The sequence below is a fragment of the Berghia stephanieae genome, chromosome 1 (genome assembly GCF_034508935.2).
Source record: "Berghia stephanieae isolate SIO BIC M18660-M18661 chromosome 1, UCSD_Bste_1.3, whole genome shotgun sequence".
Classification (NCBI taxonomy): domain Eukaryota; kingdom Metazoa; phylum Mollusca; class Gastropoda; order Nudibranchia; family Aeolidiidae; genus Berghia; species Berghia stephanieae.
The window spans coordinates 32,823,135-32,835,041 of NC_088360.1; the positions used below are offsets into that span (position 1 = coordinate 32,823,135).

The window sequence follows — 11,907 nt, forward strand, 5'->3', positions numbered from 1 at the left end:
TTGGATTTCACCCAACTGTCAAGGACTCCGGCCAGGGCAAAACAAAGTAATCCCATTTCAATACAATGATAGAAAGGAATCTGGAAAATGGTAATGAGATACAGGGGAATAAAATACTTAACCCAGTCCGAAAAATATTATTCTGCGTCTTTATGAAATAAAACAAAAACTGGTGCAAATGCTAGAAAAAGTGATTTCTTGATCGTGAAAGTTTTTAAACCATTGTTAATGATAATATTCAGTCCGAGACTGCATTGTAGAAGATCAAAACGGAACAAAATTGAAAATATAACTAATGGTTCAATATCAAATAAAAATTGTGGTACCATGACTGCCTTGTTTGCATTTAATTCTACCTTTAACATGTATTGGAAATTGGTAGGGAAATTCACAATAAATCAGATAGATATATCTCTATAAAGCCATTCACCTCTTTATATACAGACTTTAATTATCTCAAGCTCGACGCGTAATAATTTTACGTAAATTTGTTTTATCTGTAATAAATCTGTAAATCTGTAATATCAGGATTTTTTTGAATGATGTAGATTCCAAAAGTTAGCCACTGTCCAGTAATTAATTGAATGCGCTTTCATCAGGTTGTAAAATTATTCAATTGAGGATAAGATATTTAAGAAAAAAACGGATAAAATTGCTGAATTACACGACATTACTGCAAAAGCAGGTTTAAGATTAGGAGCCCTTAGGCATAGGCATTTAATGCCTTTTTTTTCAAAATAGAAGATGGATTCATCTTCCGAGCTTCATGTAATGAATTGCATTTTGACACAATCTGATACACTGACTGTCCTGAATTGTGTATACTACAACTACTGAGCATGTATGAGAACTACGGGTGTTATTATAAATGTTAAAATAATTGTAGCTATATATGTATGTATATGTGTGTGTGCGTGTGTGAAAGAGAGAGAGAGAGAGAGAGAGAGAGAGAGAGAGAGAGTTTGTGTACAAGTGTACAGAGTAAAGTGATAGAAAACAGACGGAATTGCGGATCCAATCAATTACGGTTTAGCCCATATAGGGAGGAGACAGTGTTGGAACAGATGATAAATAATAGTAACATGGTGATAGGAATTCTAATAGAGAGGGCCATGACGCGAAATTTTTGTCAATGACTGGAGGTGATGGCAAGGAGATGTCAACAGACGTAGGAGTCAGAAATGAAGATCCAATAATGGCATAGTTTCAAGACCTAGCTCCACATAGATGAGATAATGACAGATTAAAAAACAAATCACACAGCGTGTCTTTATATCCATGGTCACTGCAAATCGACATTTTACCTAATACATAGCACTGATCCGTAGGTCTCCGGAAAATGAATGGATTAGCATATACTGAAATACAAATAAATACAATTTCACCGGTCAATCAAAGTGTATTCATCTGTGTTGCAAATACATGGAAATGATGATTACATTTAACACGGAAAAAAAGAACTAGTGCGCAACTCGTATTGCTCCACCAAGACGAAATCAACTCGAATGCTAAGTTTAAAAACCACACTACCACCATCACTTCATCATCGATTCCACTTCTATCACAACGAAAATAACAATCACAATAAGCTCAAGAGGTTGGCACTTGTGAAATAGATCATTTCAGTGCCTGAGAACAGATAGATGTAAAACAACACGAAAGGACAGCCAGGTAGATTTAGGGGTCGGTACCTGAAACACATTTAGGTTTCAGGTACCTTAGACAAAGGAAGACAAAAGGGGACTAGGAATAAAAAGGATCGAGCAGCAATCTATATGTGCCCTACCTGAAACCACTCATTGGGTAAAACCCAAGTCATCTCAATTCAGGACACATACAGAAAGCCACAAAGGGACAAGCGGGATAGATAAAAGGCCCTACCAGCAGCCCCTTCCAACCGCCCGCTAGCTGATGGTGATTGATAAGGAATATTGAAATCGAAGTGAAAATTCAAGAGAAAATATTAAAATAGTATCTTCCGTTCAATTTAATATTTGCTGAGATAAGTATAATATTTGTAGGGTATCTAACACCAATAAACAAAATGCAATACAGGATTCATGCATAACAAATTCGTAAGACTAAGCCAAGAGATGACTTGCAAGTAAAAATATTAAAGCTGAATTCACCTTCCTAGTTTTCTGTAATTTTGACCTAAATACTGACTGTCCTGAATTCGTATGAAGAACAACTATTGAGAAAGTGTGAGAACTAGGGGTGGTAGTATAATAACTGTGGCTATATATGTATGTATATATATATATATATATATATATATATGTGTGTGTGTGTGTGCGTGAGTGTGTGTGTTTGTGTACAAGTGTACAGAGTAAAGTGATAAATAATTGAAGGATTTGCAGATGCAATCAATTACCGCATAGCCCATATAGGGAGGCAGTGTTGGAAGAGATGATAAAGAATAGTAACATGGTTTGAGAATTATTTCCTTTACAATAATGAACCGTAATTGATATTTGGCTTATCAGACTAAGTGCACGTCGATCTCAATCTAAATTTACTGATTATCTTTCCTTTTTCTTATCTTTAAAATCGCGTTACATACAACTCTGCACACCAGTAATACTCGTATCGATCAAAACTAGAATTATCTATTTACTAAAATAACGAATATAAGCACTATAAAATGTAAAATTATGTTTTTCATTCAAGGTCATCTTTAAATGGCATTTTGTATGTTCACTTTTAGAAATGTCAAGAATTTAAAACCTAAAAAACAATGCCATTTGACTTTTATAATCTTTTCCATTCCAATTGTTACGGGCTCATTTTTGGTGGTTTGGGAAAATTTCCATTGAAACGCAAAAATGATTCCATTACAATCTTAAAACAAGCCCATAATTGAGTTAGGTTACCAAAACTGCTTACATGATATGCACTTTGGACAAACTTGAAATTATTCTTTTGTTTTATTTGCATTTCTATTTCACGGTAATTTATTTCAATAATTATAGGACTTGTGTGAATTGAAATTGAATATCAATTTAGTAAAGTCCATTTAAAAAAGTTAAAAACCTTTAAAAATATATGTAACATTAATATCCGCACTATGAAATAGTTGTAATAACCTATTTTCAAACAAATACAAGTAACAACCTTGTCAATTATCGGCCATTAATGACGAGTAACATTCTATAAGTTGTGCTGATGTTGAATTCCAAAATGTAGTATACCAATCACATGGACTTTTTGAGTCTAAATCGGTCCCACCAAATGTCATAGCTGCCACAGGTAAAGTAACATTGCAAAATTATCTGATTTTACCGCGCTATTGACCCCCAGTTTTCGGCTGAAAAAGGAGATTGTAAAAGAAAATTTTAATCTACAATGGAAAGCACTCGAGAAAGATTAAATAAAAAAGGATTGATTCTACATAATTGGATTCCAGAGACAAACTATAAGTGTATTTACTTTGAAATTATTAAAAGTCGCATCCAGATACACGCACAGGATTCGGCAACAGAGGATCACAATCAAATGTATAAAAAATATTGCCTAGAAAACAAAAATACAACAGTCCACAACAGATATTTTTTTGTTTGTTTGATGCTTTAGGTCTCTTCCAACACAATTGAGGTTATATGAGAGACCGCTGAAACAAAAAAAAACAAGCAATCTAACAATAATAGTACAAATGTAAATCAAAATCATAACCTAAAGATATAAGCTAAATTATAAATAACCAAGAACAAACAGGCAGAAGATTTACAGAAAAAAAAATATCCCCTGTCAAAAATACAATCACAAACCAAAGAAGCAGGATAGGCTAGTAAAGAGAAGAAGAAACATCACTATCGTATCGTACACCCATGAGAACATCATAGGTATATGATTCAAGGGTGATGCTCCCATCCAACCACCCGCCCACAACAGATAGATCCGACGGCGAGCGTCATACCACAAGGCTACATAGCGGCATTGACGCATGGCAATAGTAGGCAACGGTGTTTTTAGACAGAAAGCAACGTGTGAAACGAAAACATCATTGAGGGATAGAGACACAGCAAGTCGTCTCTTTGCCCACATTACGAGGACAAAAGACCCACACACAGAGGCCAAAGTTATACATTTGGATTTCACCCAACTGTCAAGGACTCCGGCTTGGGCAAAACAAAGTAATCCCATTTCAATACAATGATAGAAAGGAATCTGGAAAATGGTAATGAGATACAGGGGAATAAAATAATTAACCCAGTCCGAAAAATATTATTCTGCGTCTTTATGAAACAAAACAAAAACTGGTGCAAATCCTAGAAAAAGTGATTTCTTGATCGTGAAAGTTTTTAAACCATTGTTAATGATAATATTCAGTCCGAGACTGCATTGTAGAAGATCAAAACGGAACAAAATTGAAAATATAACTAATGGTTCAATATCAAATAAAAATGGTGGTACCATGACTGCCTTGTTTGCATTTAATTCTACCTTTAACATGTATTGGAAATTGGTAGGGAAATTCACAATAAATCAGATAAATATCTCTATAAAGCCATTCACCTCTTTATATACAGACTTTAATTATCTCAAACTCGACGCGTAATAATTTTACGTAAATTTGTTTTAATGTTAAATCTGTAATATCAGGATTTTTCCAAAAGTTATCAGCCACTGTCCAGTAATTAATTGAATGCGCTTTCATCAGGTTCTAAAATTATTCAATTGGGGATAAGATAGTTAAGAAAAAAACGGATAAAATTGCTGAATTACACGACATTACTGCAAAAACAGGTTTAGGATTATGAGCCCTTAGGCATAAGCATTTAATGCCTTTTTTTCAAAATAGAAGATGAATTCATCTTCCCAGCTTCATGTAATGAATTGCATTTTGACCAAATCTGATACACTCACTGTCCTGAAATTTGTGTATACTACAACTATTGAGCATGTGTGAGAACTACGGGTGTTATTATAAATGTTAAAATAATTGTAGTTATATATGTATGTATATGTGTGTGTGCGTGTGTGAAAGAGAGAGAGAGAGAGAGACAGACAGAGAGAGAGAGAGAGAGAGTTTGTGTACAAGTGTACAGAGTAAAGTGATAGAAAACAGATGGAATTGCGGATCCAATCAATTACCGTTTAGCCCATATAGGGAGGAGACAGTGTTGGAACAGATGATAAATAATAGTAACATGGTGATAGGAATTGTAATAGAGAGGGCCATGACGCGAAATTTTTGTCAATGCCTGGAGGTGATGGCAAGGAGATGTCAACAGACGTAGGAGTCAGAAATGAAGATCCTATAATGGCACAGTTTCAAGACCTAGCTCCACATAGATGAGATAATGACAGATTAAAACAAATCACACAGCGTGTCTTTATATCCATGGTCACTGCAAATCGACATTTTACCTAATACATGACACTGATCCGTAGGTCTCCGGAAAATGAATGGATTAGCATATACTGAAATACAAATAAATACAATTTCACCGGTCAATCAAAGTGTATTCATCTGTGTTGCAAATACATGGAAATGATGATTACATTTAACACGGAAACAAAGAACTAGTGCGCAACTCGTATTGCTCCACCAAGACGAAATCAACTCGAATGCTAAGTTTAAAAACCACACTACCACCATCACTTCATCATCGATTCCACTTCTATCACAACGAAAATAACAATCACAATAAGCTCAAGAGGTTGGCACTTGTGAAACCGATTATTTCAGTGCCTGAGAACAGATAGATGTAAAACAACACAAAAGGACAGCCAGGTAGATTTAGGGATCGCTACCTGAAACATTTAGGTTTCAGGTACCTTAGACAAAGGAAGACAAAAGGGGACTAGGAATAAAAAGGATAGAGCAGCAATCTATATGTGCCCTGCCTGAAACCACTCATTGGGTAAAACCCAAGTCATCTCAATTCAGGACACATACAGAAAGCCACAAAGGGACAAGCGGGATAGATAAAAGGCCCTACCAGCAGCCCCTTCCAACCGCCCGCTAGCTGATGGTGAATGATAAGGAATATTGAAATCGAAGTGAAAATTCAAGAGAAAATATAAAAATAGTATCTTCCGTTCAATTCAATATTTGCTGAGAAAAGGATAATATTTGTAGGGTATCTAACACCAATTAACAAAATGCAATACAGGATTCATGCATAACAAATTCGTAAGACTAAGCCAAGAGATGACTTACAAGTAAAAATATTAAAGCTGAATTCTTCTTCCGAGTTTTCTGTAATTTTGACCTAAATACTGACTGTCCTGAATTCGTATGAAGAACTATTGAGAAAGTGTGAGAACTAGGGGTGGTAGTATAAATGTTGCAATAACTGTGGCTATATATGTATATATATATATATATATATATATATATATATATATATATATATGTGTGTGTGTGTGTGTGTGTGTGTGTGTGTGTGTGTGTGTGCGTGAGTGTGTGTGTTTGTGTACAAGTGTACAGAGTAAAGTGATAAATAATTGATGGATTTGCGGATGCAATCAATTACCAATAGCCCATATAGGGAGGCAATGTTGGAAGAGATGATAAAGAATAGTAACATGGTTTGAGAATTATTTCCTTTACAATAATGAACCGTAATTGATATTTGGCTTATCAGACAAATAAGTGCACGTCGATCTCAATCTAAATTTACTGATTATTTTCCTTTTTCTTATCTTAAAATCGCGTTACACACAACTCTGCACACCAGTAATACTCGTATCGATCAAAACTAGAATTATCTATTTACTAAAATAACGAATATAAGCACTATAAAATGTAAAATTATGTTTTTCATTCAAGGTCATCTTTAAATGCATTTTGTATGTTCACTTTTAGAAATGTCAAGAATTTAAAACCTAAAAAACAATGCCATTTGACTTTTATAATCTTTTCCATTCCAATTGTTACGGGCTCATTTTTGGTGGTTTGGGAAAATTTCCATTGAAACGCAAAAATGATTCCATTACAATCTTAAAACAAGCCCATAATTGAGTTAGGTTACCAAAACTGCTTACATAATATGCACTTTGGACAAACTTGAAATTATTCTTTTGTTTTATTTGCATTTCTATTTCACGGTAATTTATTTCAATAATTATAGGACTTGTGTGAATTGAAATTTGATATCAATTTACTAAAATCCATTTTAAAAAGTTAAAAGCCTTTAAAAATCTATGTAACATTAAATTCCGCACTATGGAATAGTTGTTTTTGTTTGTTTGTTGCTTTAGGTCTCTTCCAACACAATTGAGGTTATATGAGAGACCGCTGAAACAAAAAAAACAAGCAATCTAACAAAAATAGTACAAATGTCAATCAAAATCATAACCTAAAGATATAAGCTAAATTATAAATAACCAAGAACAAACAGGCAGAAGATTTACAGAAAAAAAATATCCCCTGTCAAAAATACAATCACAAACTAAAGAAGCAGGATAGGCTAGTAAAGAGAAGAAGAAACATTACTATCGGATCGTACACCCATGCGAACATCATAGGTATATGATTCAAGGGTGATGCTCCCATCCAACCACCCGCATGGAATAGTTGTAATAACCTATTTTCAAACAAATACAAGTAACAACCTTGTCAATTATCGGCCATTAATGACGATTAACATTCTATAAGTTGTGCTGATGTTGAATTCCAAAATGTAGTATACCAATCACATGGACTTTTTGGGTCTAAATCGGTCCCACCAAATGTCATAGCTGCCACAGGTAAAGTAATATTGCAAAATTATCTGTTTTTACCGCGCTATTGTCCCCTAGTAAACGGCTAAAAAAAGGGATTGTAAAAGAAAATTTTAATCTACAATGGAAAGCACTCGAGAAAGATTAAGTCAAAAAGGATTGATTCTACATGATTGGATTCCAGAGACAAACTATAAGTCTATTTACTTTGAAATTATCAAAAGTCGCATCCAGATACAAGCACAGGATTCGGCAACAGAGGATCACAATCAAATGTATAAAAAATATTGCCTTGAAAACAAAAACAACAGTCCACAACAGATAGATCCGACGGCGAGTGTCATACCACAAGGCTACATAGCGGCATTATTTGACGCATGGCAATAGTAGGCAACGGTGTTTTTAGACGGAAAGCAACGTGTAAAACGAAAACATTGAGGGAGAGACATAGCAAGTTCTCTCTCTGCCCACATTACGAGGACAAAAAACACCCACACAGAGGCCAAAGATATACATTTGGATTTCACCCCACTGACAAGGTCTCCGGCCAGGGCCAGGGCAAAACAAAGTAATCCCATTTCAATACAATGATAGAAAGGAATCTGGAAAAGGGAAATGAGATACAGGGGAATAAAACACTTAACCCAGTCCGAAAAATATTATTCTGATTCTTATTTATGAAACAAAACAAAAACTGGTGCAAATCCAAGAAAAAGTCCTTTCTTGATCATGATAATACATTGCTGATGCGACGTTTTGCAATTTCAGTATTAAGAGTCAATATTTATACTTTAATGATTGAAGGGAGGTAGATCCATGTCCGGCAGTTACTCCTGTACGGGATATTTGCGTCTTTGGCCTGCTTTTCTCTTAGGTGCTTCATTAGCATTTTGTCATCAACGACTTGTCCACAAGGCAGTGGAGGTTTTATTTCAGAGTTTCATTCTCCTAGACAGGTTGCCACCCAATGCTAACGATTCCTGTCCAACCGTGGTTTTTATTCAGAGTCTCATTCTCCTAGACAGGTTGCCATCCAAGGCTAACGATTCCTGTCCAACCGTGGTTTTTATTCAGAGTCTCATTCTCCTAGACAGGTTGCCATCCAAGGCTGCTCAGTCTCATTCTCCTAGACAGCTTGCCATCCAAGGAAAACGATTACTGTCCAACCGTGGTTTTTATTCAGAGTCTCATTCTCCTAGACAGGTTGCCATCCAAGGCTAACGATTCCTGTCCAACCGTGGTTTTTATTCAGAGTCTCATTCTCCTAGACAGGTTGCCATCCAAGGCTAACGATTCCCGTCCAACCGTGGTTTTTATTCAGCTCCCTTTTTCTAGATTGATTACAGTCCCCTGTTGAAGAGCTCAATCCACCCGAAGAAAGGCCTAGGTTGGGAACTTTAGACGTAAGTATGTGCTTAGTGATCATAACTCTGTGAATGTCTTATCTCTTGTTTCCTTCCAAAGCAGCGTTAGATCAAAGCCTGGCCTCTATCCTTTGACCTTTCCGGCATGGTAATTCCTGCCACGAGGAGTAATTGAGGCACGCAAACTCCCCGACCGCGTCAAGGTTTTGACCAACCGGAGAGAAAATTGATAATATGCACTGATGGGTATGACAACTACTTCAAGCAAATCTGGAGAAGCTGGAGTTTACATTATTTGGCCAAATGGAGTAAAGGATGAACAGTACAAAGCAACGGGAGCTCATTGAACCAACTACAATGCTGAAGCATTAGTAATCAAAGAGGCATTGCAATCAAAGAAGTAATAAAGATAATCAGGAAATCAAACCCCTCCGTCAATGCCAAAATAGTCTTCCTTGCAGATGCCAAACGATCATCAGACATTTTGAATAATCCAATGCAAACGTATCTGAATAATAATGCAAGTGAAGAGCTAATAAAATTAAATCAAACCGCTAAAAAAGTTACTGCGCATCAACGAAAATGATTTAGATACTTTTGTGGATATGGGATCTGTGAAAATACAAGATAAAAACTTATGAAGCTGCCGAAATCAAGTCAATCATTAAGGCCCAGGCAAAAACCAACGACTACAAGATGCACCCGAGCTTCAATAAAAGTGACCCAATCATACTTTTAAATAGAGAAGAACAGGTCACAATCTTGAGGCTGCGATCAGGACACAGTCGCCTAAAACACCAAATGCACAAGATTTTTTTTAAAAGGAAAAACAGGCATGTGTGATTGTTATGGTGAAGGGGAAGACTCCCACCATACAGTCCAAAGTATGCAATAGCAAGAGATGATTTTTTACTTGGTATCACACTGCTGTAGACTGAGGAAGACAACGAAGTTCCTTCACCATCTAGACAAACATGAAACAATATTAGGAACAAAGAAAAAGAAGAAATCTATATTATTTCAAAACGCTATAACCTCAGAAATAAAAGCTGAATTTTTCTGCATAGCTTTCAGAAATGTGAAGCATTTTGAAAATCTGACATTCGGTGCAAATCAAGTTTTATTCAGTCCGTAATACGCTTCAACAGTCGTAACGTCACTTCCCTCGTATGACGCATGGTAACTTAGTAACTGGCTCTAAACTATCGGAACAATGGCGGACCCCCTTATGAAATATTTCTCCGCCGAGCATAAAAGCGTATCCAGAGGAAAAAAAACAAATATCCGATCATGTTTCGACTTTTACACATTCTGATCACAAGACATATGAAAAGTTCTAGCCAGCATGAAGAATAAAAAGTACCGATTTTCTTTGCTAAGAACCACGATGGCCATTGTTGCTGGACGACGTTACATCAGATTATTGAATCCAATTGTCTGTGTCATCAAAAGTGTTGTGGAAATTATAATACATCGGGACAGATTTTGACAAATTAGAGCAAAATTTTAAAAAAACCAAATATCTTTCTAATATCTTTCTAATATCCAAGTATTTATATTTTAAGCTAGTTAATCCTTCATAGAGATTTATTTAGCCTTTTCTAGTCTGGGTGTCTTACGATTAAAAGAAGAGTTAACATATATTTACTTTTTATAGTGATGATTCAAAATTCGATTCTATTTTGAATTATAACCAGCTTAACAGAATTCTGAAGATATTAGTATGTGATGTAAGTGTGGTGTAATTGTGTTATAATTGATACACTGACAATCACAATGAGTCGATGATTTGTTAGAAGTTCTGCATTTGCGAAACTTTTAGATCCATTTCAGTGCCCGAGAAAAGTTAGATACAAGACGCAAAGGGGTACCTAGTTAGATTTAAGGGTAACTTCCTACAGCCAACTTTATTTACCTATTTATCTATTTGTTCTATTAATTCATTTATTTGTGCAATTAAGTATTTGCTAATTGGTTTATTATCTTATATTTTTATAAATTTTCCCATTTATTTTTAATTATTTCGATCTTTGTCAATGTATGAAGACAAACATAACCATGAGACTTAACAATAATTAAAACGGCTTTAAAAGAAATTTAACAAAACATTAAACCTAAGAAACTGGATAAATTGATTTTTTAAAAAGTAAACTAATGAAATTACGGCATATTTTGGATGTCTCATTCCTGAGGTTGAAAAAGATACTTCTACTACGACTTCAACTACTACTTCGACCATCTACTATTATCATTATCTACTTAACAACTATTATCAACATTATCATTATCAGCATCATCATCGTGCTTATCAATATCATCATCACATTTGTCTTGTTTCAACTGCTCTTGCAACTCGTTCGTTGATAGAAGCTCCAAGGATAAAATAAAATTACAAGAATAGATGAACCAAAAAAAAAACCCCCCAAAAAAACAAGAAAGGAAAGAGTAATATTCCTGAAGTGAAAATTATACAATGGCTTTGTTCAGACCCATTCACAAATGATTATTTAAGAGGGAGAAAATATCTTAAAATAGGTGCAGGGTACCAGCAACCATCCTCAATCGTGTGCTGTGATGCCCACCCATTATTTTCTATCACCCTATATTATGTACAAATGTACTCAGTCCATTGAGTATAAACATCCGATAGTTTTCGTCTCGCATCTCACTGCAAGGGATGGTTGTTGAAAATAAAATTAAATTCTGTAAAAAAAAATCTTAACAAAGCCACTTTAACCCATTCATAACAAAACTGACATATATACACACACCCCAGCCATGACTAGACTGGATGTAAGCCACGTGAGCAATATTATCACCATTATAATCCTTAGCATTATCATAATCAAATCTAGTTTCATGTTATGTTATT

General features: G+C 35.1%; 1 long non-coding RNA gene across 1 annotated transcript; it reads right to left on the reverse strand.

Moving 5' to 3' along the window:
• Window positions 1–1,155: 1,155 nt before the first annotated feature.
• Window positions 1,156–6,307, reverse strand: LOC144972228 (uncharacterized). Its single transcript, XR_013645313.1, has 2 exons — window positions 3,199–6,307; window positions 1,156–3,162 (listed from the first exon to the last, which is right to left on the reverse strand). It is a non-coding gene; the product is annotated as an uncharacterized LOC144972228 (long non-coding RNA).
• Window positions 6,308–11,907: the final 5,600 nt, after the last annotated feature.